The following is a 24,784-nucleotide window of genomic DNA, read 5'->3' as shown; positions in this document are numbered from 1 at the left end:
GCATCTTGTAACCACCTAATGAGGTAGGTAACACTATTAGCCCATTTCACAGATGAGCCATAACTTGGGGTTTAAAAAGGAGAAGCAGCCTGCCATGGTCACAGAGCTAGTGGTCAGCTGACCCAGAGTAGATGGGCCTCACCACCAATCATATGGGGGAAAACAGGACTCTTTGTTTTACTAATGAACTCCTTTCTATTTTGAAGATATAGTTCATGCTTTCTAAGTTAATTGTCATCATAGCAACATGGACGCTCATCAAATATTGCCTGTTGATGATTATGATGACCTTGCACTCAGCCACACTGGGAAGCTGGCCACGGTCTTCCCTGTTCCTTCCTCACCTCTCCCCTAGGCCCGGGACAGAAATCACACAACAAAAATCTGCCAGCTGTTGCTAAGAGCTTAAGCTGTGAGCTGAACTTTCTTGGGAGATATTTGTGCTTTAATTGTGAAACGGATGACGCCTTCAAGAAGCAAAGGAGTGATGCCACACGATGGATCTCAGACACCTGTACAAGCAATCTGACCGAGGAGGCCTCCCCGGAGCCCTTCAGTCACCCCAACAGATTGACCCTGATGGTACACGTTTGTATGAGAAAACACTGTACTTGTCACTAATTCCCTTCCTGGTGAGACCTTGACCTGTTTGTTGTGGTTGTTGCTTTTGTTGGTTTGTTTTACTGCAAAGTATACTTGGCTGTAAACTGTATCTGTTTCCTCAGTTGGTGCGAATTCTGACTTGAGCCAGTTCAGGCTAGCTTCATGACACAAGAACCAGGAGAGCAGATAAACCTGGGGAACTGCTACATGGAGAGAAGCACATCAGGGTCGCCCAGATGCAAAGGTGACATGAAAGGTTACCCTTGTAAGGAATATAATACGAGCTCAATGCCTGAGTTAACATAAAATGTGGGGACAGGTACAGAAATCTAATTGTCTTTCCTTTTCCATCATTGGTCTCAACTTAAGTTCATCAGCCCCCATTTCCAGTTTGTAGTTGTACTCGTTTGCTAAGGCTGCCCTAAAAAATGTCCACAAACTGGGTGGCTTTAAACAACAGAAACTTATTGTCTCGTAGTCCTGGAGGCCAGAAGTCTGAAATCAGAGCATCTGCAGGACCATGGTCTCTGCGAAGGCTCGAGGGGAGAATCTGTTCCATGCCTCTCTCGTAGCTTCTGGTGGTTGCCTGTAATCCTCGGACTTCCTGGGCTTGTAGGAACATCACTCCCATCTCTGCCTCTGTCGTCAACGTGGAATCTCCCATTGGCTCTCTCTCTTCTTTTTCTTCTTGTTTTTAATGATTTGGTTTTTTTGTTTGTTTTTCGGTTTTCTTTTCTTTTTTTTTTTTTTTTGGCCGCACAACACAGCTTGTGGGACCTTAGTTCCAGGATCAGGGATTGAACCTGGACCCTTGGCTATGAGAGCACAGAGTGCTAACAACTGCACCACCAGGGAATTCCCTCTTCTCCTCTTCTTTTTTTTTTTTTTTTTTTTAATTTATTTCTTTATGCGTTGGGTCTTTGTTGCTGCGCACGGGCTTTCTCTAGTTGCAACGAGCGGGGACTACTCTTTGTTGCAGTGCACGGGCTTCTCGTTGTGGTGGCTTCTCTTATTGCAGAGCACAGGCTCTAGGTGTGTGGACTTCAGTAGTTGTGGCACGCGGGTTCAGAAGTTGTGGCTCACGGGCTCTAGAGCACAGGCTCAGTAGTTGTGGCGCACGGGCTTAGTTGCTTCGCGGCATGTGGGCTCTTCCTGGACCGGGGCTCAAACCCGTGTCCTCTGCATTGGCAGGCGGATTCTTAACCACTGTGCCACCAGGGAAGCCCTCTTCTCCTCTTCTTAAAGGGACACCAGGGCTTCCCTGGTGGTGCAGTGGTTAAGAGTCCGCCTGCCAAGGCAGGGGACGCGGGTTCATGCCCCGGTCCAGGAAGATCCCACGTACCGCAGAGTGGCTGGGCCTGTGAGCCATGGCCGCTGAGCCTGCGCATCTGGAGCCTGTGCTCCGCGACGGGAGAGGCCACAGCAGTGAAAGGCCCGCATACCGCAAAAAAAAAAAAAAAAAGGGGACACCAGTCATATTGGATTAGGGTCTACCCTGATGACTTCATCTCAGCCTGATTACCTCTGCAAAGACCATCTTTCCAATAAGGTCACATTTACAGGTACCAGGCCTTCAACATATCTTTTGAGGAGACATGATTCAATCCAGAACAGTTGTGGAAAAAGAAATCTCACCCCCAAAGAATTTCAGTCCCTTCCGGCTTAAAAATCTAATCTCTTTCTGATATTTAGTTTTCCTCAGTTCCTGATCTCTTTTCTTCTTCTCTCTAGACGTAAGTAAGTTCCAGGAGGAGGCTGGGTGTGGGTCAGGCCAGTGCTCTCGAGAAGCAGGGCCAAGCCGGCCTGGGTGAGGGATGCGCTTGGCAGACTTGCCCCAGTCCTCTCCGAGTCTGTCTTGCCTGGACCTGGGCATCGACCTTGGTCTTCGTAGCAAACACTGCCATCACCCGTCTCACCATGGACTTCCATCAATAGGACTCCACAGACTGTGTCCTCCTTCTCTCAACTGGGAGGCCTCCCCCCGTCTGCCGGGCTATTTTCATCCCAGCTCTGTGCTTTGCTTTGAGGAATAGACAGGTTTTGGAAGTCCCCTTCCACCGCACTTGGGGCCCTTGGGCACACAGGACTTGAGAGCTGTCCTCTGGCTATCAGTCTAGCTTTTTATTTTTCTTTTTCAGTTCACTGCTCCACTAGATGGGGGCTTCCCAAAGTTTCTGTGGGCTAAACCGGAGGGACACGCTTGGGGATCCCCAAGCTTTTCTCTGGTTTATTTTTTGCCCATCCCCAGGGACAAGGCCCAAGGGTCAGAGGGCAGAACCCCACACAGCATTTCTCATCCTGCCTTTATCCCAGCTCCACACCAGCTCAGCCCCAGCCCAGGAAAGGTGTTTCTCTGCTCTGTGTGTGCAGATGGGCCTTAAGATATCAGACATGCTTCTCTAGTCTACAGTTTTCCTTGGAAATGCCCCAAACCAACAGTCTCTTTTTTTTTTTTTAATTTCTTGGCCATACCCTGCAGCGTGTGGGATCTTACTTCCCTGACCAGGGATTGAACCCATGCCCCCTGCAGTGGAAGCGTGGAGTCTTAACCACTGGACCGCCAGGGAGGTCCCCCCCACACCTTTTTTTTTTTTTTAAACCAACAGTCTCATTCTTGACGTTTTGCTTCTGGAGATAAAGGAACAGCTTATATTAGACTAACCCTTCTGATGCAAACAGCTAGCAGGAAATCCAGATGAGCACACACTCACGTGCTTGGGAGTCATCAAAGAGCTGCCCAAACACTGAAGTCTTAGACCAAAATCCCTGAGAAAAGGGAATTTTGGAGGGAGGAGCACAACGTCTGGATTCCTTTTCCCCTTGAGGCATTTTCCACTCACTTAGTTGCCAGGACAGCCAGAGAGAAGGTATCTGTTGTGATAAGGATCCCATAAAGGTCTGCTATCCAGAATATATATAAACATTGATGATTCAATTAATTAAAAAAAAAAGTAAAAGTCGGACTTCCCTGGTGGCGCAGTAGTTAAAAATCTGCCTGCCAATGTAAGGAACAGGGGTTCGATTCCTGGTCTGGGAAGATTGCACGCGCCGCGGAGCAACTAAGCCCGTGCGCCACAACTACTGAGCCTACGCTCTAGAGCCCACAAGCCACAACTACTGAGCCTGCGCTCTAGAGCCCGTGCTACGCAACAAGAGAAGCCACCGAAATGAGAAGCCCGCGCCCCACAACGAAAAGTAGCCCCTGCTCGCTGCAACTAGAGAAAGCCCACGGGCAGCAGCGAAGACCCAACACAGCCAAAAATAAATAAATGAAAAAATAAATTTATATTAAAAATTCATTGCAATTAAAAAATACGCAAAAGATTGGATGTTTACTACACAATAGAAGATATTTAAATAGCTAATAAGCACTCGAAAAGATGCTCCACCTCACGCATAAGGCCACAAAGAGACCCCATTACGTACCCTCCAAATGGCTAAAATTAAAAAGACGATAATATCGGGCTTCCCTGGTGGCGCAGTGGTTGAGAGTCTGCCTACCGATGCAGGGGACACGGGTTTGTGCCCCAGTCCGGGAAGATCCCACCTGCTGCGGAGCGGCTGGGCCCGTGAGCCATGGCCTCTGAGCCTGCGCGTCCGGAGCCTGTGCTCCGCAACGGGAGTGGTCACAGCAGCGAGAGCCCCGCGTACCGCAAAAAAAACAACAACAAAAAACCCCCGATAATATCAAGTGTCAGCAAGGACATGCGTGAGTCTCATAAATTGCCGGTGGGAGCATAAATTCATACAAACACTTTGGAAAAACTTTTTGACAATAACCACAAAAACAATAGCTGCAATGACCCAGCAATTTTCCCCCAGTCTATACACCTAACAGAAATGCACTTAGAGTGTGCACAGTGTGGGTGTAAGAATGTAGCATCATTACTTGTATGAAATAGGCCAAATGAGAAACAATTCAAATGTCCCTCAACAGTAGAATGGATAAATCAAGTGTGGTATATTTATATTATGGAATACTGTACAGCATAGTAAATTAATCAACTCATGTATGAATCTTACAAACGTGATGTTGAGAGAAAGAAGGCAGACATAAATTAATAGGTACTAGGTGGTTCCAATTATACAAAGTTCAAAAATAGGTGAAACTAATTTACCGTGTAGGAGTCAGGAGAGTGGTTACCTTGGTGACTGTGAAGGGCAGAGAGAAGGGAGGAGTTCTGGGAATGTTCTATTTCTTGAACTGGACTGTGGTTCCACAGGTGTGTTTATTTGAGTAAACCCACAAAACTGTAACTTATGTCCAGTGCATTTTCTGTATTTATGAAACTGTAATAAAAATATTGTTTAAACAAACATTTCTCACATAGACTCTTAAGATTGAAATTTAGAGCTATCGCTCCTAGTACATCTCGTCTTTGTGTAAAACAGGATATAAGCATCATTAAGACTGAAATTGTGGGGCTTCCCTCGTAGCGCAGTGGTTAAGAATCCACCTGCCAATGCAGGAGACACGGGTTTGAGCCCTAGTCCGGGAAGATCCCACATGCCGCGGAGCAACTAAGCCCGTGCATCACAACGACTGAGCCTGCGCTCTAGAGCCCGTGAGCCACAACTACTGAGCCCGTGTGCCACAACCACTGAAGTTTGTGTGCCTAGAGCCCACGCACCGCAACTAAGAGTAGCCCCTGCTCACCGCAACTAGAGGAAGCCGTGCACAGCAACAAAGACCCAACGCAGCCAAAAATAAATAAATAAATAATAATTTTAAAAAAGATGAACATTGCTTTTTAGGTCTAATAATTAGACCGGGTAATACTTGCCTTCAGGCAAGTCCTGCTCAGGTTGATCACCTTCAAGTTGAAAGTCTTGAAGTGGGATTCATAAATCAACCCACCTTCTTGAGCTCACCTCCAGACTTTACTTGTTTTAATTAGGTATGAATGTTCTTTAATTCCTCCTAGAGTCAATCAACAAAGGAATTATTCTTCCGTGAAAAACAGACTTGCCCTCGCAGTGTTTTTTTGTTTTTGTTTTTCAGTTTGGAGAATACAAAGACAGCACTTTTTTTTTTTTTTTTTTTTTTTTGCGGTACGCGGGCCTCTCACTGCTGTGGCCTCTCCCGTTGCGGAGCACAGGCTCCGGACGCGCAGGCTCAGCGGCCACAGCTCACGGGCCCAGCCGCTCCGCGGCACGTGGGATCTTCCCGGACTGGGGCACGAACCCGTGTCCCCTGCATCGGCAGGCAGACTCTCACCCACTGGGCCACCAGGGAAGCCCCCGACAGCACATTTTTATTCAGGGTCTTGCTCGAGGTCGAGGATCATCACTTCTCCTCCAGACACCCAGATCTTTCTTGTCTCATAAACTTACTTTCCTTTGTACCACTCACTCCTTTGCCACTTAGAACCCTCCTGGCATTGTCAGTTGCCTTTTAATACTGTATCCCATCTTGGCCACAGGGACTGTAGCAGCCTGAAAGGCAGAGCGCACCTCACACCACTTTTTTTTTTATATATAAATTTATCTTTTTATTTTTGGCTGCAGTGGGCCTTCATTGCCGTGAACGGGCTTTCTCTAGTTGCGGCAATCAGGGGCTACTCTTCGTTGCGGTGCGCGGGCTTCTCATTGTAGTGGCTTCTCTTGTTGTGGAGCATGGGCTCTAGGCGCGTGGGCTCAGTAGTTGTGGCGCACGGGCTTAGTTGCTCTGCGGCAGGTGGGATCTTCCCAGACCAGGGCTTGAACCCATGTCCCCTGCATTGGCAGGCGGATTCTTAACCACTGCGCCACCAGGGAAGTCCACGTCACACTACTTTTTAAATGCCACCGGCCTTGGTGGTATCTTGTGCAGTCACTGCCTAGAATTATTAGCTGTCAGATGGATAACAAGCCATTTTTCCTCCCTGATCTCTGGAGGGGTGAGGAAGGAAGCACAGGAACAGCCTTAGGTTAGCTGAATATTTTTAATATAAGAACTTGCCACACTGCATGGAAGTGACCTAAGTGCCCATCAACAGATGAATGGATAAAGAAGATGTGGTTCATATATATACACACACACAATAAAATATTACTCAGCTATAAAAAAGAATGAAATAATGCCATTTGCAACAACACGGATGGACCTAGAGATGATCACACTAAGTGAAGTAAATCAGACAAAGACAAATACCATATGATATCACTTATATGTGGAATCTAACTAAAAAATGATATAAATGAACTTATTTACAAAACAGAAACAGACTCACAGATTTTGAAAACAAACTTATGGATATCAAAGGGGAAATGAGGGGGAGGGATAAATTCGGAGCTTGGGATTAACATACACATACTATATATAAAATAGAGAACCAGGGCTTCCCTGGTGGCACAGCGGTTGACAGTCCGCCTGCCGATGCAGGGGACACGGGTTCGCGCCCCGGTCCGGGAAGATCCCATATGCTGCGGAGCGGCTGGGCCCGTGAGCCATGGCTGCTGAGCCTGCGTGTCTGGAGCCTGTGCTCCGCAACGGGAGAGGCCACAACAGTGAGAGGCCCGTGTACCGCAAAAAAAAAAAAAAGAATAGAACCAACAAGGACCTACTGTATAGCACAAGGAGCTCTACTTAATATTCTGCAATAACCTATATGAGAAAAGAATCTAAGAAAGAATGAATAGATGTATATGTATAACTGAATCACTTTGCTGGACACCTGAAACTAACAGAATATAGTAAATCAACTATACTTCAATTAAATAAACAAATAAATAAATAGGGACTTCCCTGGCAGTCCAGTGGTTAAGACTCCATGCTTCCACTGCAGGGGGCACAGGTTCAATCCCTGGTCGGGGAACTAAGATCCTACACGCCATGCCGAGCGGAGCACGGCCAAGATAAATAAATAAAAGTTAAAACAAACAAAGAAAAGAACTTGTCATACTCAAGTGACTCCAGGTTTCATGACACAAACCTGATGCCCCGACTCCCTGACAAGGAAAAGTGGCAGAGCGGGGTGACACTGCTGTGGGGCGACACTGCTGCGGGGCAGCAGTCCCAAAGCAGGTGCGGCGCTGGGAGGAGGATACCAGGCACCAGCGGCACCGGCAGAGATGGGCTGAGCACAGACACTCAGAGTTCCTCCCTGATGAGCAAAGCTCCCAGACCAAGTCCTGGTTCTACTCCAGAATATCATTACGAATGACAGATGACAGTTACTGGTTGTTCCAATGTGCCAGGCATCTACAGAAGCATTTCACATATGCTATCTAATCTGCAGAGCAACTCACAGAGGTACAAACGTCATTCTTCCTATTTTGCAGAAGAGACAACTAAAGCTAAGGGAGGGAAAGTAGCTTGTCCACGTTTTCATGGCAGTAGAAATAATAAAGCCAGCATTCAAATCCAAGTCTCCTGACCTCCGAAGCAGGGTCTAAGGAAAACAGGTACATAAAGAACTGATAGGTAGTTAAAGGAGTCGAAGAGGTAATAAGACGTGCACACAAATATCTATCTTACCAGACAGACTGTGGTAAGTGCCAGGGGAAGAGAACGAGCAAAGGGTAATGATCGTTTCTGGCTGCAGGAGATTCCACCAAGGTGAGTGGGGAAATTTTACCTCCACGTTGCAATATTATGAAAGTCAGATTGAAGCTTCTTCCGTAATGACATGGTAGAGCTAGGCTGAGAGCAGACACTTTCAGAATTCCTCCTTGGAGAGGAAAGATCTTGGATCTAGATATCAATGGGATAAAATCTAAAAGTCGGAGCTGGCTCTAGGAAGCCCCCGCATGGACACGCCTCGGCCTGACCCCTCCAGGCACCGTGGGCAAGATCTGGAAAAGACCACCAGGGCCCCTGGTAGGCACAGCGCTGTTGGTGCTCTGAAAATACCCCACAGACCACGGTGTTTTCATGAGTGTTTATCACAATGTAGACAGTGTCCAACGTGTAACGATCCATCGCACCACTTACCTGTTTGAAAGAAAAGCAACATGGGAAAAACGACTTTGATATATGATTATGGGGTGTGTTATCATCTATAGAAAATAGTCATTTTATTTCTAAACAAAAAATGGTTTCAATGTTATTACCATATGTTTACTGTCATACACCCTTTGTTGAAGCTGCTACAGGTCGTCCTAATAAACTTTGATATGTACATTCAGGCATTTACATTTATATTTAGGCACAGTGGCTTACTTAATTTGGCATATACCCCAGCATGGCTTTTGTTTGGGGCTCTAAATTCTAGAGCAAGGGCTATAGACTTAGGGCCAGCTTAAAGTACCAAGAATTTGGTAATGGGGGAAACACGAGGAAGACTCTTATTCAAGCAACACTGTCAATTTATTTGTGCAGAGAAATCTTTCTTGGGAATCTTCTTAACTTCCAATCCTTTTATTGAATTCTTTCATTGTTTGAAAGTCTGGCCCATGAGTTTCCAACATACAAACTGAAACCTTCTTCTATGGAAACATCTTCACAAAAATAGGGTGATGTTGAGAGCCAGAAGCCACCGAATCTTCCATCTGCTCAAACAGCCCCACTCATTTAGCTACGCCTTCATCCATCAGCTGCTCCAGGCACAGTGTAAGTCCTTGGGAATGTAACGACGTGGCTCCTGCCTTAGAGGAAGTTCCAGTCCAGAGTATGATGGTGTGAGGCTAATCCTGTTCCAGACCATTCTGGGGGCCGGGGGAGAGGGGCAGCTAAACCCAATACTTAGCATCCTATTATCCTCCAGGAGGAAAGCAAACAAGCCCAGCCTGGGGGTTCGGAGTCATTCCTTCTCCATCAGGCTGGTGGCTTTCAGACAGCTAAGCCTCTGCTTGATGCCCAAGTGGCATGTCTCTATCTGAAGGTGTGTCTGAGTTGCCACTAAAAAGGACTTTGTAAAACGTCCCCTTAGGGCTTCCCGGGTGGTGCAGTGGTTGGGAATCCACCTGCCAATGCAGAGGACACAAGTTCGAGCCCTGGTCCGGGAAGATCCCACATGCCGCAGAGCAACTAAGCCCATGCGCCACAACTACTGAGCCTGCGTGCCACAACTACTGGAGCCCGTGCGCCTAGAGCCCGTGCTCCGCAACAAGAGAAGCCACCGCAGTGAGAAGCCTGAGCACCACAACGAAAGAGTGGCCCCCGCTCACTGCAACTAGAGAAAGCCCGTGCACAGCAACGAAGACCCAACGCGGCCAAAAATAAACAAATTAAGTAAAAAAAAAAAAAAAAAAAATCCCCTTACATCAGAGCCTCAATCAATGGGGAAACTGGAAATTATGTCACATTTCCAAGCTTGATTCTGCAATACAATCTCCACCAGAAAACATTCTTCGTGTTTTCTTTATGTAGCTTTGTTTTCTGATTACTCCAAAACACACACACTATTTAAAGGACAGGGACAAACGTGGCTGTTGATTCAGTGGTCATGAAAAGACAGGGACAAGAAAATTAGATATTTGGAGTAGAGGATATTCCAGATAAGAAGAGGACAAGCAAACCGTCTGCACTTAGCTTCTCTGCTCCCATCCTTGCTAAGGAAATGCAGACGCATTTGGATATGGTACCATAAACGCTCGTCAGAATAAGTACACGCAAGCTGTCCTCACTTGCCTAAGTCAATCATTAACTAGAGCAGCTGTTCGTATCACTTACACCGAGGCAATACAGCAGAAACTCACTGAGATCATGAGCTCTGGAGTCAAATGGAGCTGATCTCAATCCTGCTTCCGTTGCTTCTTAGCTGTTTGGCTTTGGGTTAATTACTTCCTCTTCCTCTGGCCTCAGTTTCCTCACGGGTAAAGTGGGGCTATTCCTACTTCGTGAGGTTGTTGTGAAGAGTCGTGTGGGTGGTGTTTGGCACGTTCCCTGCCTGTGACATGTACACATTTTTAAAAAAATATTAACATCATTAGTGTTTAAATATCAAATTTTCCAAAAGGAGAACTGGTGTTGTATGCAATTCATGATGTAGATATGGAAGTTTGAGAATTCCCAAGGGTTCTGAAGGAGGTGATTCTTCAACGCACAAAGAAACTGGTCTGCTGCAGCTTTTGAAAGCTGCCCTGCACAGGGCTGAGTGCCGGGGCTGCGGAGCTCCTCTGTGGAGTGTGAAGCGTTCACAGTCATCCAGTGCAGCTGGGCCTGAACGCTAACCTGTCTCCTGCATGTGTGTTTCTATACTTTCTCCAGTAGCCCAGTTTTAGTCCCTTTGGGAAAAGCTTCCTCAATGATGTGAAATTAGCTCTCTACCATGTAGTAAGAATGCACCAGAAAAGACCAGTCAGGATTTCCATTTCACAGGAAATTTTCTGAAAGGCCTGAAATCAGAAACAGGAAGTCTGTGTAATAGTGGGCGCCATGAGCACCGTGGGCCCGTGTGCTGCCCGCCCAGTGTCTCGAGGCCCAGGGAGGCTGAATGCTGCACTCTTCCTTCCCCACAGACACAGCAGTTTGTCTTCTGAAGTAATTACTGGTTCACATTTCTGCCGACCTTCTGGGGAAAATGCTACAGGAGACTTTCCGTCCCTCTCACGGTCACGTGTGTGGTTTGCCCACCCTTAAACTCGCCCTGCAAGTTCTTGGGGGTGTTAGTTTATGCAGACAATAAAGTAAAAACAATTCTTCGAGTTGCTTTAATTTAGTCATCATGATAGATGAGTGTCTTGGTGATGGGGAAGTCCAGAAGGATCTTTTTAAACTGAGAAGGAGAAACGGCAGGCAATGCCCCTCTCAGACGTGGGGTTATGGGAGGGGACCTTCCAACACTCACTCACGGCCCCTTCACACAAAACAAGGGCAGGGTCCTTTGATGGCTTCACGGGGTGGGGGTGGGGGGAGAAGAGTTGGCATCATTTTTATGGTGACTCACCTGTAAACCTTAATTAAAAACCTGTTCATAATGCAACATGGTCAATCAACTCTACTTGAATAAAATAGTTAAAAAAAATCTGTTCGTGGGAATTCCCTAGTGGTCCACTGGTTAGGGCACCACGCTTCAACTGCAGGGGGCACAGGTTAGACCCCTGGTTGGGGAACAAAGGTCCTGCATGCCACGCGGCTCGGCCAAAAAATTTTTTTTAATTTAAATTTTAAACAAATTTAAAAATAAATTAAAAATCTGTTCAAATTGTGTGAAATGAACAATAGTTGACGAAAGCAACCTCATGACAGAGTTCTTTCCTGAATATAAAATCGATCATGAAGATAAATCCAAACACCTATTTTTCCCCTTAAATCCAAGACGTAGGTGGAAGCTCATAAATCCAGATACCCTCTTAGTTTAAAACATTTAAGTCATATCGACAGAGCAAGGAGAGTTTTTGAAATCCAATGACCCTTTCATGAACTTTGTCGTTAAAAACCTTCCAATATAATTAGGGGAAAATTAGTTTGAAATATTCTTTTTAAAGGGAGGTCCTTCATCTATCATCCTCTGAAGATATACTGCCATTCTCTGAAAGTTATTTACCAAAATAGAAAATGAATCAGTATACACTTATTATCTGGTATACAGTAGGTGTTATAAAATGAGCATAAGCTTCTCTGTCACTAGAGATTCAAAAAACTTTAAAAATTCCACCTGTCTTACTTCTTCCCAGGGAACATTATTACGGACGACAGGAAAGGCACATATGACGACGCAACTATGAGTTTTATTTGTTTATGCATGTGGACAAGAGTAATGGATGATTGTGTAGGGTCTGTCTTTCAAACATTTAGGTTTGAAATTTAAGCAATTAGATATAGCTCAAAGAAAAAAAAAAGACTAGTCTTTTTTTTGGTCATTATGTTTGCAAAATATTTTCCACACTAGCCTTTCAGGAGGGGGAGCCTAGAATTGAAAAGGGTGTCAACGGACTATTTTGGGTAAAATGTACTGATTTTAGTAGAGGGAAAACCATATGAGGTCAAACTGTTCATGTCCACATCCTCAACACACAGCCCTGTCCTGGAATATTCTGGACACCCTGAAGTGTTCCACAAATGAATGCATGACTTAAAGATGATGAACTCAATCACTACATAACAAAGAAGAACATGATTTAGTAGAAGAAGGAAGACAAGAGGAAATAATTAGAATTCGAGTCTGAAGGCATAATTTACTTGACATGTTTCTTCTGTGCTTATCCTATTTCTTCCTTTTCTCTGCCTTCAATCTCCTGATGGCCAATGTTTGTGTCGTATGTGGGAGGGCGGCATGGACAGGAAAGTGTAAAAGCACTGGCCACCGCTGCAGGTACCTGCTTAGTGTGTTGATAGTAATAAAAAAGGTGCTTAGGGGCTTCCCTGATGGTCCAGTGGCTGGAACTCCGCACTCCCAATGCAGGGGGCCCGGGTTCGATCCCTGGTCAGGGAGCTGGATCCCATATGCCACAACTAAAGATACCGCATACCAAAACTAAGACCTGGTGCAGCCAAATAAATAAATAAATATTAAAAAAAAAAAAAAGTTTAAATAAAAAAGGTGCTTAAAGATCATTAAGCCCAAACCCTCACTTCACAGATACGGAAAGTAAGAAATCAAATGACTCGATTAAGGTCACTGACACAGCCAGCTGAGCGCAAGGAGTATTGTATCATTATTTATTGCTCTGGGGAGGAGCGGCTATGATGACGAATAAAGCTTCTCATAGACCTGCCTGATATTAGCCCCTAACCCCCAACACAGTATCGAGTTTGTTTGGTTTGACCAATTGATTGATTGTTTGTACATTGATTTTGACAAGAATGCCCGGAAAATAATGTTCTTAAAATCTTACTTTGCAGGCTTCCCTGGTGGCGCAGTGGTTAAGAATCCGCCTGCCAATTCAGGGGACATGGGTTCGAGCCCTGGTCCGGGAAGATCCCACATGCGGCGGAGCAACTAAGCCCATATGCCACAACTACTGAGCCTGTGCTCTAGAGCCCGCGAGACACAACTACTGAGCCCACATGCCACAACTGCTGAAGCCTGCATGCCTAGAGCCCGTGCTCCACAAGAGAAGCCACCGCAATGAGAAGCCCATGCACCACAACGAAGAGTAGCCCCCGCTCGCTGCAATTAGAGAAAGCAGTTTTGCTCACAATTGTACCCCTTGCACCCTTCATTTGCTTTGCACGTGGGAGGTGTATGATAAATATATGTTTATAAATTAACCTAATAGAAGGGAATATGAAATAGCATGAACATTTGGATAATGCCTCTGTATAAGTAAATACCAAATACTTGCGATTATAAAATTGAGTAATCCTTTATTAGAAAAATAATTCACATGTTTAAGAAGGTGTCAACTACAAGTCTGGGAGGAAATGGAAGGCAAGAAATCCAGAGGCTTGAGGAGAAAATCAGACCTTTCTTCCTCAGATCCATCTCTGTTTCTGATTCCCTAAATTTTCCATTACTCTAAAGCACAAGCTTCTGCAAGGCTCAGTGTGTTTTAATTAAACCCCAACGATGAACGCAGACTTTCCGAACTCCGTCCTGGTTTGCGCCCTTCTGCTTCCAAGCAGGCTTTAAAGACGACAGCGAGGAGGCCTGATACTCAACAAGGCCTTAGGAGTTTGCGTTACCCTCGCGCAGAAGGGAACGGTGCAGGGAATTACCCTGAGGGCCTGTAGGGGCACTTAACGATCATTCCCTCGCCTCCTGGGATGGGCATTTTGTTCTTTATTTGCCTGGTTTGTGTTCACAGAGTTAAAGCTCTGTCTGTGTGACTCAGGCCGTGAAAATGCTTGACTTGGCAACCCACGTGGCTATTCCCCACACGGGCCTCAGCCGAGGGCCCGGAGAAGCAAGGAGGCTGGCCCCGCAGCCCTCGCTGGTGGCGTCTGTAATGTCCCTGCGGCCCCTGCCAACAGCCACGGTGGAGGGAGGCTGCGAGGGGAAGCTGTGTCCTGAGTTAAACTCTCCTCCAAGAGGTGGCCTCACAAAACCGCATGGGATCCATGCGGAGACTTTCTTACTTTTTCTTTCTTTCTTTCTTTCTTTCTTTCTTTCTCTTCTTCCTCCCTTCCTTTCTTTTCATTCTTTTTCTTTCGTTTCTCCTTTTCTTGATCTTTCCCTCCCTCTCTCCTCTCCCCCGCCCTCCTTCTTTCCTTCTTTCTCTGTAGTTCTCTCTCTCTCTCTCTCTCTCTTTTTTTTTTATTTTTTTTTTGGCCTCACTGTGTGGCTTGCGGGATCTTAGTTCCCCAACCAGGGATCAAACCTGGGCCCTCAGCCGTGGAAGCGTGGAGTCCTAACCACTGGACCACCAGGGAATTCCCTCTCTGTGGGTCTCTTGTGAAAATGAAAACAACAAAAATCTCAAAGAACTATTCAACTAGGAGACATTTCTATGTGTCCCCTGGCCTTTCCCAGGTCCGTCCCTCTCTCCAACTCAGCCCTTTGCTTCCCATGTAAGAGATACAGGTAGCTCTTATGCAAAAGTATGAAGAAACCAAGACAAAATCAACAACTAGCCGTTACAGGATTGTTGCAATTATACTTTAATCTGACAAACATGGCCTGAGGGTTACCTGCATGGTCTCTGCAGATTACGTGGGTGTCACCCACAGGGCCAGTTAGTATCCCTGGCCACTGTGTAACACTCAAAGAGGTTGGTGAGATAATCTTGGTTCAGGACACTGAACCACATTATACTTGAAACATATACTATGAAATGACTTTTGGACTCAGCACAATTATAACATTCGCTGAGTCTGCCAAGTTTACCACGTAGATAAGGAAAGAATACATAGTTTAAATATTAAACAATTCAACTGGGGGGACAATCCCCTCCTAAAGGTGCACCAGGAAACTAATTTGCAGCTGCACACATTCATTTCACAGAGAAGAGCGGGTTTCAGCTAACAGGTCTCCAAGGCCTTCATCCCAGGAATGGCATGGTCCCCATGCACGCCTCTGGGAACTGGATGGCTGGACTGCAGCCACAGGGCCATAAAGATACAATAATTCAGGAAGTGAGTTGGTACCTTCATTTTGAAATTCTCAGGCCAGCATTAGCTGGTGAGTTTTAAAGGAGAATTCATGGTTTGGAAACAGCTCCAGACTTGCTGCCTTTCCAGTGTGCAAAGTCATTCTTTTCCTGAGTGTTCATCATCTCAAATCACCCTCAGCATCCCAGCTCTGCTATCTGGGAATAGGTGCACCTTGTGGTCGGTGAATGCCAAGTGCTCAATCCAGGAAATGGCTATCGGAATGATTTACACGCATGTCCTGAGCCCCACTGGGCACTAAAGAGATGGCTGCTTTGCTAATAAATCTTGCATTCGTCAACATTAATTAAGGTGATCTGAGTCTGCGGTCAAGCGTACACTTTTCAATGAGCAGCCAACTTTCCTTCTATTAAATTTTTAGGAGAATATATTAGCAAATTCTGGGAAATAGCATCGGCAAGAAGCTGAGCTGGAGTAGGTTTAGGAACTCAGCCGTGTTAAGCTGCCTTCTCTGAACACACCCAGGCCGTGCGTGCACAGCAAGTCAGATGGTGTCACTGCTTCCAGCGCCCCCATGGTGGTCTCGATCCAGCCACAACCACCAGAAGGAGGACAGAGGACAGGCTCGGAGTCTGTGCTCAGGGGAGGATGTAAAAGGAAGAAGAAACCTGGACCATGAGCTTTTGGAGACCGTAACCCAGTTGAGGGGGAAAGACGGCACCCATGAAAGTGGAAGTAACACTGCTGAACGGCAGGTGAGCCTGAACCAAAGGATGGGACAGAGCTTCAAGGAGGGAGAGACAAACGTGTGGGAGTGAAGAGGGAAGGTGGTGAGGATGTGAATTACAAGCTCGGGACCTGCAGAGGAGGAAGGGGGCACTGAGGGAGGCAGCGGGAGGGACAATGGCTTGAAGCAGCGGTCGTGTTGGGACATGGAGGGCCCTGAAGGTCAAGCTGGCAGGTGCCCTGGCCTCTCCTGGGCAACCCAGAGCACCAATGTCTTCTGAGGAAGGGGGAAGAAGAAACCACCATTTTACAAAGGCTAATACACAGGTTGAGCTGGATGGGAAGACGACATGAAAGCCCAGCGGTGGACAGATCTGTTAGGACACTGCGGTCATTGCTCAGGCCCGTGGTTTTGAATGCTGGGTGTGTATCCCGGGTACGCTGAGGTGATGCCCTGGGATGTGGGGAGAAAATATCAGAATTCTTACGTGTACATACTTTTAAATTTTTCATCTTTTTTGAGTCTATTTTATGTATTTTAAATGAACATACCCACTGAATAGAAAATATGTATATTATAGACTGACTTGTGCCCAAATTCACATGTTGAAGCCCTAACCCCCAATGAGACAGTATTTGGAGATGGGGCCTTAAGGAGGTATTAAAGGTTAAATAGGGTCATAAGTGTGCAGCCTTATTTTTTTTTTTTGCGGTACACGGGCCTCTCACCACTGTGGCCTCTCCCGTTGCAGAGCACAGGCTCCAGACGTGCAGGCTCAGGGGCCATGGCTCACGGGCCCAGCCGCTCCACGGCATGTGGGATCCTCCCGGACCAGGGCACGAACCCGCGTCCCCTGCATCGGCAGGCAGACTCTCAACCACTGCGCCACCAGGGAAGCCCCTGCAGCCTTATTTTGACAGGACCCTTACGAAAAGAGGAAGAGACACCAGGACTCTCTCTCTCTCTCTCTTTCTGCACACACACAGAGAAGAGGCCATGTGAGGATACAAGGAGGTGGCCGTCTACAAGCAAGAAGAGTCTCATCAGAAACCGACCCTGATGGCAACTTGATCTTGGACTTCTGGCCTCCAGAACTGTGAGAAAATAAAATTCTGTTCTTTAAGCCGCCCAGTCCGTGGCAGCCCTAGCAGACTAATACAGCACATAATATGTAAACAGTCAAGAACTGGAAGCGTGAATTGTACAGATTTTGTTAATGCACATGATCGAAACAGTTTGGGGGACGGTGCTCTGGGTGCTAGGGTTCTGAGTCGAGAAGGCAGTGAGTGCTAAGAGCTTCTTCAGGGGAAAAATAGGAACTCCGTGAGCCACTGGATATAGGAAATGAGAGGAAGAGAAGTATGAACGTGATCTCTGGGATTTTCAGTCTGGGAGCGGGGGAGAGCTATCTCTAGCCCGTGGGAGATAAGGATGGCAAGAGTTGATCCCACGGGAGGATCAGAGAAGCTCAAGGACCACAGCACTGGATGTCCTCCGAATGAGAAAGAGATATGGCCAGAGAGGGGAAAGGAAAACAGGGATTTCAGGGCCACAGAGGTCAAGGGAAAAGAGAGTTTGGAGGAGGGCAGGGTGGGCAACAGTATCAAGGAGGTCAAGTGGAACGACCCCAAGAAATGTCTTGTGGAATTCCACAAGGAGGTCATTGAAGACATTTAAAAAGTGACTCCGGTAGAGGGGAGAGGATGCAAGCTGGACTGTAGGGGGTTAAGAAGGGACAGATGGGGAGGAAATGAAGGCATCAGGTTATGTTTAGATTTTAACTATTAAAATGTGTCAAAGTCAGAACTGCAGGGGGTGGGAGGTGAGCGTTCCCTTCATCTCCGACCCCTGAGGAATTCCCTGTTACTAGTTAAACAGTGTTAAGTGGTAACGGGGGCTGGAAAGGTGGGACATGGGGGTGAGGGGGGGGATGGTAAGGCAACAATAAAGTGCTCAGTCCTGTCCCAGAGCCTTCCAGACAGCTCTGGCTTTGTGTGTGAGTTTTTGTGTGGGACAGAATACACGACAAAGCCAGACGGGATACATAATTCTCAAACCCATATGCTGATTAGAAGTCTGGAAAGTTCTCCCAAATTTCATACCTTATTTGATAGTTGAATGTCAGAAGATCTGATATAAAGGGCGGGAATAAATGGCAGGAAGAGGCTGGAGTTCATTTGGGCATCTCGGCCACCAGCAATCGGACACCCAGAAGACACCACCTCAGTATTCTGCCTTTGCCTGGGTGTAAAATTGTTTACTATCCATTTCACAAGTGTGCAGACAAATTGAAAGTCACACGTGAGAACTAATGAATCCTTATAAAATTCTTTGAGACCCACAGATGAAAGGGATTGTTTAAGTACAGAGTATTATCAGCTAACGGTGGAGCACACTGAATGAATAGGATTCTCCCAGAGAATAAACTATGTCCTGGGAATAAATTCAGTAACTGTGGAAAATGCGTTAAACATTTTAGGTGAAAAGCCATAACTACTGATAACTCTTCAGCAGGCAATCTTTCCAATTCTAGAATTATCTTACTACTTCACATCCTGGGATGTTTGTGGACCTCATACAGAATTTCAACATCTGTTTCATAGAATCATTGACTCTCAGGTCTGGAGGGGTCAGCTGATCCTGACACCCCTTTGCTCATTAAACGCCCTCTGTGATATCTGTAAAAAAAAATGGCAGCCCACCCCATGCTCAATTTCTCCAGTTGGGCACTGATTAGCCCCCATTCTCACTTTCTTCTGTCTAAAGACAGTTTTAAAAGTCCTTTTTACCATCTTCGCAAGCCAAGGTTCATTTAAGGCTTCTGCTGTCCCAAATTCCTTCTCATGTTCATCCTTGGTTGTTCACTCTTCTCTATGTTTTTGCACATCTTTCAAAATTCTGATCCCACTGGCGAGGCCCCAAATTTTCTGCAATAATGACTTAAAATTCTTTGTGCAAATGTGCACACACTCACCCAATGGTTTTTTGTGCACAGTGACTTGCCTAAACGCAAAAAATAAAACCTGACATGACTGCAGGGTCAATATGATTCATATAAATTCTCAGAGAGTGGTTTAGCAGGTCACTTCGCGTTAGGCTGAAGAGGTCTTCTTGAGATCAGTGGAACTGATGTTACAGTCTCAGTCCCTGGCTCAAGCCAACAATGAACTCTTTGTACCAGAGAGCATAACTGGTTTGCATAAAGGAATGATGGGACTCGGGACTGGCTTCCCATCCAGACCCAAGGCCTCCTGCCAGCACCCTCCGTCATGACAGGGTAAGGCAGAGCGTGAGTGGCTCAGAACGATCACTGCATGGGCCTCTAGAAAAACAGATCACAGTAGCGTCCACACAGGGAGACCTCAGGCTGGCGCTCTGCCAGGAAGAAAAGACAATGACAGAAAGAAAGACAGGAGCCAGGAGAAATATGGCCTCATGGAACTACGTCTTAGCTAAGGGAGGGGAAGAGGGGTGATATACAAAGAAAGATGGGAGGAATATTCAGAAATTACTCCAGGTGTGCCTTTGCAGTCTCATCCCATATTTGGACCCCCAGGTGGACATCCAGGGTGTGCTTTTTTTTTTTTTTAATATTTATTCATTTATTTGGTTGCTCTGGGTCTTAGTCGTAGCACGTGGGACCGTCGTTGCCACATGCGGGATCTTCGTTGTGGCACGTGGGATTTTTAGTTGTGGCATGCGGACTCTTAGTTGCACCATGTGGGATCTAGTTCCCTGACCAGGGATCGAATCTGGGCCCCCTGCATTAGGAGCGTGAAGTCTTAACCACTGGATCACCAGGGAAGTCCCCATCCAGTGCATGTTTAAGGACAGCCTTAAACCTTTAGGTATGTGTATTATGCCTGCGGGGCGGGGAGATTGCAGGCAAGAATGTGCACGTGTGCACATGCGTATCTGTCTGGAAGGGAGGGCTGTCTGTAGGCCATGGTGGGGCTGGCATGTGCCGGTTTATTGCCCTTTGGCTCAGAGGTTCAGGTAGGGGGAAAAGTACAGGTAGGGTGGAGTAGGGTATGTACCCATTGCAAAGGTAGGGATCTACCCCTGAGGTGCACACTCCTGAAATCTCATTCAGAGTTCAAAGAGGTAACAAAAGGGTTGTGTGTGCCCACAGTGTGAGTCTGCCACACATGAAAATAGATGCCCAAGTGTTTACACTCTAGAATTTTATGGTGCAAACCAGGAGGCAGCTCCTAATAATGTGGCAACAAAACAGTAAATGTTGAAGCTGCCGGTCTCTCAGCAGGCAGGAAGAAACGGTTGACCTTGGATCCGCGGGCAGCCATGAATACAATGAGGAAGTTATAGAGGAGGAATTATCCAAAACGGAAGTTTCAAGGTCACAGAGAATTTTTCTTCTTATCCAAACGCAACAGTCTCAGGAATGCCATTCGGTGAGCACAGGCTGTGAAATTCCACAAAACTGGAATTCTCTCCACATGGGATCCTCAGTTCACTGAGGTTTTCACCCCACGTTTATTTGTGGAGGGAGCGGCTGAGGGGAGCTCTTGAAATTCAAGCTCTTCCCAGAAAGAGTGCAGAACTGACCAGGCATCTCAGCTCATCTGAACCCAGGCCTTTTTCATGTATTTGACAAAAGGAGCTAAAGGAGCTAACTCTCTAAGAAGACCATTTTCACATCAGCCACGAATTTAACGTTAATGCTCATATAACAGTTCAATGGGATATTTACCAATAACAAATTTTAAGAGCGCTTTCAAAGATAGGAACTCAGGCAAAATACTACTCCCCACATGGGTGAAAAGGAGGCACACTCTTCTCAGGCAGCCTCAAAGATCATCCTGTTTGGGGGGAAGGAGTTATATTTTTTCTACTCAAAAAAATTATTTGAAATAATCTGATGTGGTTTCACAAAATTGGTTGGATCCATTGCTAACAAATGGTTGATGTCATGTTTCAAGAGAAAAGTAAAACTGTCATATGGACATGATGTCGTGGGTGTAGGAACGAAGGTGTGTGTGCAGGGACAATGGAGAAGGCTGCTGCCCAGTGCCGGGGGCCCCAGAAAGGCTGCCCAGAGGGGCTGACACGTGAGTGAGTCTTGCAATGCAGGCAGGGGTGGAGGGGGCTAGAGATCGTGCCAGACAGAGAACAGCGAGAGCAAAGGCACAGAGGGACCCAACAGACGATGGGTCCAGAAGTGAGGAAGGGGCATCACGAGATGTGGCTGAGGATGCGGGCAGGGATGGGCCACAAAGCCCTTGGAAGCCAGGCTGGGAGGCTGGATTTAATCCTGGGGGAGACAGGGGCCTTCCCGGGGAGTGACGTGGTTGGACATGCATCTAATTTTAGGCGGAAGGTGGCAAAACTACAGCAGGGCAGGTAGATTGACCAGGAGGTTAACATAGTCAGCAAAACACGAGCAACAGACAGCAAATGAGTCAGCAGAAGACCTTTTTTTTTTTGCGGTACGCGGGCCTCTCACTGCTGCGGCCTCTCCCACCGCGGAGCACAGGCTCCGGACGCGCAGGCTCAGCGGCCATGGCTCACGGGCCCAGCCGCTCCGCGGCATGTGGGATCTTCCCGGACCAGGGCACGAACCCGCGTCCCCTGCATCGGCAGGCGGACTCTCAACCACTGTGCCACCAGGGAAGCCCAGAAGACCATTTTTGACACCAACTTCTTTGTCTCTCTATACAAGAAGCCATGTGACACCACCCTCTGTGCCCCGTGGAAGCTGACTCTATGTTCATTTTGAAAACAACAAAGGGAAGGGAGTCCTGCTTGACATTTTTGGCGGGGAGCTTAACCTTTCAAGCTGAACCACTTATTATCCGATTTTCTTTTCCAATCAGAATCTTTGTGGGGGGGAGGGGCAGTGCCGAGAAGGAGCGAATGAGAAGCTTCTGTATGAGGGAGCTGGGGCCACAGAACTGCGCTGCTAACCTCCCCACACCAAGCATTTTACTTCTCCTAGACATCTGAAAAAATCTTGACTTTCATACCAATGCAGGCGAGGCATTTCTAACCGCTCTGCTAATTTCAGGACAGCCTGCTCGTTAGGAGCCTGGGAAGAGGGCAGGTACCAGCTGGTAGCAAATGGAATTCACTACTGACCTTAAATTTAAACGAGATCCATGCAGAGGAAGGACTTCATATTCTGCTAGGCTTCGAAGCTCCATTATCTTCCGAGTCATTCTGTCCTGGAAGAAAACAGCAAGTGGGCTCGTTAAATTACTCATATGTGAATGATCGATTCACACTGCATTAAACGAAGAGCTGACATTTCATGGACAAGATGAAGTACAGTTCAGAACGAATTACTACTGTGACGATGCATGCAAAAGCCTGATTTTTTTTTTTTTAAAGCCTGATTTTTGAAGTTTCATTTATGCAGATGACAGATAACCTGACTCTTCATTTTGGTGATCAGGTCAGCTAAAGCGTCATTTAGTATTGCTGCGCGACAGTAGCAAGAAATGGTTATAAAGAGAAAAGGTTGCAGGTCCTGTATTTGATTCAGACTCTGCAGCTGAGATAACGTTTTCAGTGAAATGTTATCTCCTTGCCGGTTAATACGATCCAGCAAATGTAAAATGAAGGGGTTTAAAGTTCATATTTGTGATCACAAAGTCTTGGGAACGGGTAGGATTCTCCTTCAAAGATGAAGAAATAAGATCCAGAGAAGCTGTCCTACCCACAGTCTAGTGACCGGTTACTGATCGAACCACTGCTCTTTCTGCTACATCAGACTTCATTTAGGTGTCGGCGTTCTGAAACAATACCTCTTATCACGAAGACTTCTGAGTCACAAAACACTTTAAATTTCACGCTGATTTTAAACTCATTTTGTAGTCTTTTAAAATGCGCAAGTCATTTTCATTTTTGCAAAGAAATTCTAATAATGAGCTCGTCTCCACCTTTCATGGAGAAATGAGTCCTACTAGGGTATGACAAAACCAATTCGCCCCATGACCTTCCCCTATGTACAGCCAGAGGCTGGCCTGGGCTAAACCCTAGAAGAAATTGCTCTCCCTGAAGGGCTCTCTGTCCCTGGCTCCACGGCACTTGGAAAATCTCAGAGTGCTGAGTGTCTGGAGGCCTCAGGCTGATGGACTTCAAACCTTTCATTAGTTAAAGAAAGTGCAGCGCAGTTCAGCTCATCAATTAAAGGGTGAGCCAGTTGGAGAAAACCAGAAAGAAACATGTGTTAATTGAACATCTGTTGGCACTAGGCCCTGTGTTCTCTGCTTTAAATACATGATCTCATTCTGTTCTCACAACTGTCCCACAGGTATGCCTGGGCACCTCTCCATTTCACACATTTTACAAACGAGGCTGGGTTCCTTGGTTCAACTAGTATTTACCTGAGCATCTGCTACCTGCCAGGCACCAAGGCGGGTGGTCAGTCTACAAAGGAGAAATGGATAAGCCCCGCCTCCTGCCCACAGTGAGGTCACAGTCTAGCAGGGATGGGGCAGCGGGGAGTCAAGCAAGTTAATCAGAGCTATGTTGTTCCAACAGCGGCTTGTAGCCCAGTTAGATAGAAGATCATGAAGCCAGTTTAGTGGGTCTTGAACAGCACTCAGAATAAATAAATGAACAAAGTAGAACAGAACAGCACAGAATGGAAAATATCAGAGAGCATGGCGTAAAGGTGAGGCAACTCACATGGATATATGTCTATATCTCTGCATCAATCATATATATACGTCTGTGTGCATTGATTTGCAATGGAAAATATATTTCCTTTTGTAGGTGATGGTGGAAAAAATTGTGAAAGCCGTCAAGTTATAGAGCAAAGTGACAAGCGCTGTGTTAGGAGGTCATGCGTAATGGTAAGCGCGCACAGGAGGGAGCGTCCGCCTGCAGATGAATTTGCACTTAGCTCCAGAGGAAGCTGGGGACAATTTTGGTTCCTCACCAAAGACAAACCTCTTAAGGATGGGATGCCCACATCTAATGCTCAAAGCTAGGAAGAGCTTGAGAAGGGCTGGGGTGAAATTTCCAGGACTAGAGAGGAAAACAGAGTAGGGGCCCTTCTCCCCCAGTCTGGGAAAGGTGGCAGCCATGAAGCCACAAAAGGCACAATGACACCAATGGAGTCAGACTCAAGAAGAGGGGATTAAACCTCAAGGAGATGGAACCCCAATCTAGCCCGAATTGCTAGAACTGTGGAAGCTGCTGGAAGGCCTCTCAATTCCCAGCATCCCACTGTGAAGAGAGTGTAGGAGAGCCTCCGGAGTGCGGAAGGTGGAAGCCAGGGAGCCAGATGTGGGCTCCTTTAAATGATCTTAATCTCAAGAACAGCGCCTCCTTTGGGATGACAGGTTACTGCGACCTTCCTTAGCAGGATAAAACAGTTAACTCAGTTTTCTTTTCTTTGAACACAACTTCCTTCGGACATATTCTAGATACCATGCTTACAGGTTGAGGATTTGTGGCAGTCCACTGGATGGCCACGCGGAGATACTTTCTCAGGTGTCTGAGTATGGACTCAAGGTGAGAGAAAAAAGATCTTCCTGTAGAGTAACCTGAGTGACTCATGCTGTAAGCCTCTCTGATGTGGGTTTAAGAGACTATGCAGTAAGACCTAGCTCAGGGCGGCAGCTAAGTTC

The 24,784-nt window shown here is 46.6% G+C and overlaps 1 protein-coding gene across 2 annotated transcripts in view; it reads right to left on the bottom strand.

The window, feature by feature from the left end:
* Positions 1-24,784, bottom strand: part of SCAF8 (SR-related CTD associated factor 8) — a 193,645-nt gene that overhangs the window by 818 nt on the left and 168,043 nt on the right. For both annotated transcript variants that reach the window (XR_009558804.2, XM_070043462.1), the window contains one exon: positions 22,284-22,369. The gene's annotated coding sequence lies outside the window, so the exon portion shown is untranslated. Of the gene's footprint in view, positions 1-22,283; positions 22,370-24,784 lie in introns of those variants that run through there.

The sequence above is a fragment of the Globicephala melas genome, chromosome 14, assembly GCF_963455315.2.
Source record: "Globicephala melas chromosome 14, mGloMel1.2, whole genome shotgun sequence".
Taxonomy (NCBI): domain Eukaryota; kingdom Metazoa; phylum Chordata; class Mammalia; order Artiodactyla; family Delphinidae; genus Globicephala; species Globicephala melas.
Note: the sequence above shows the minus strand (reverse complement) of the source record. Positions and strands in the feature narration are given on the sequence as shown.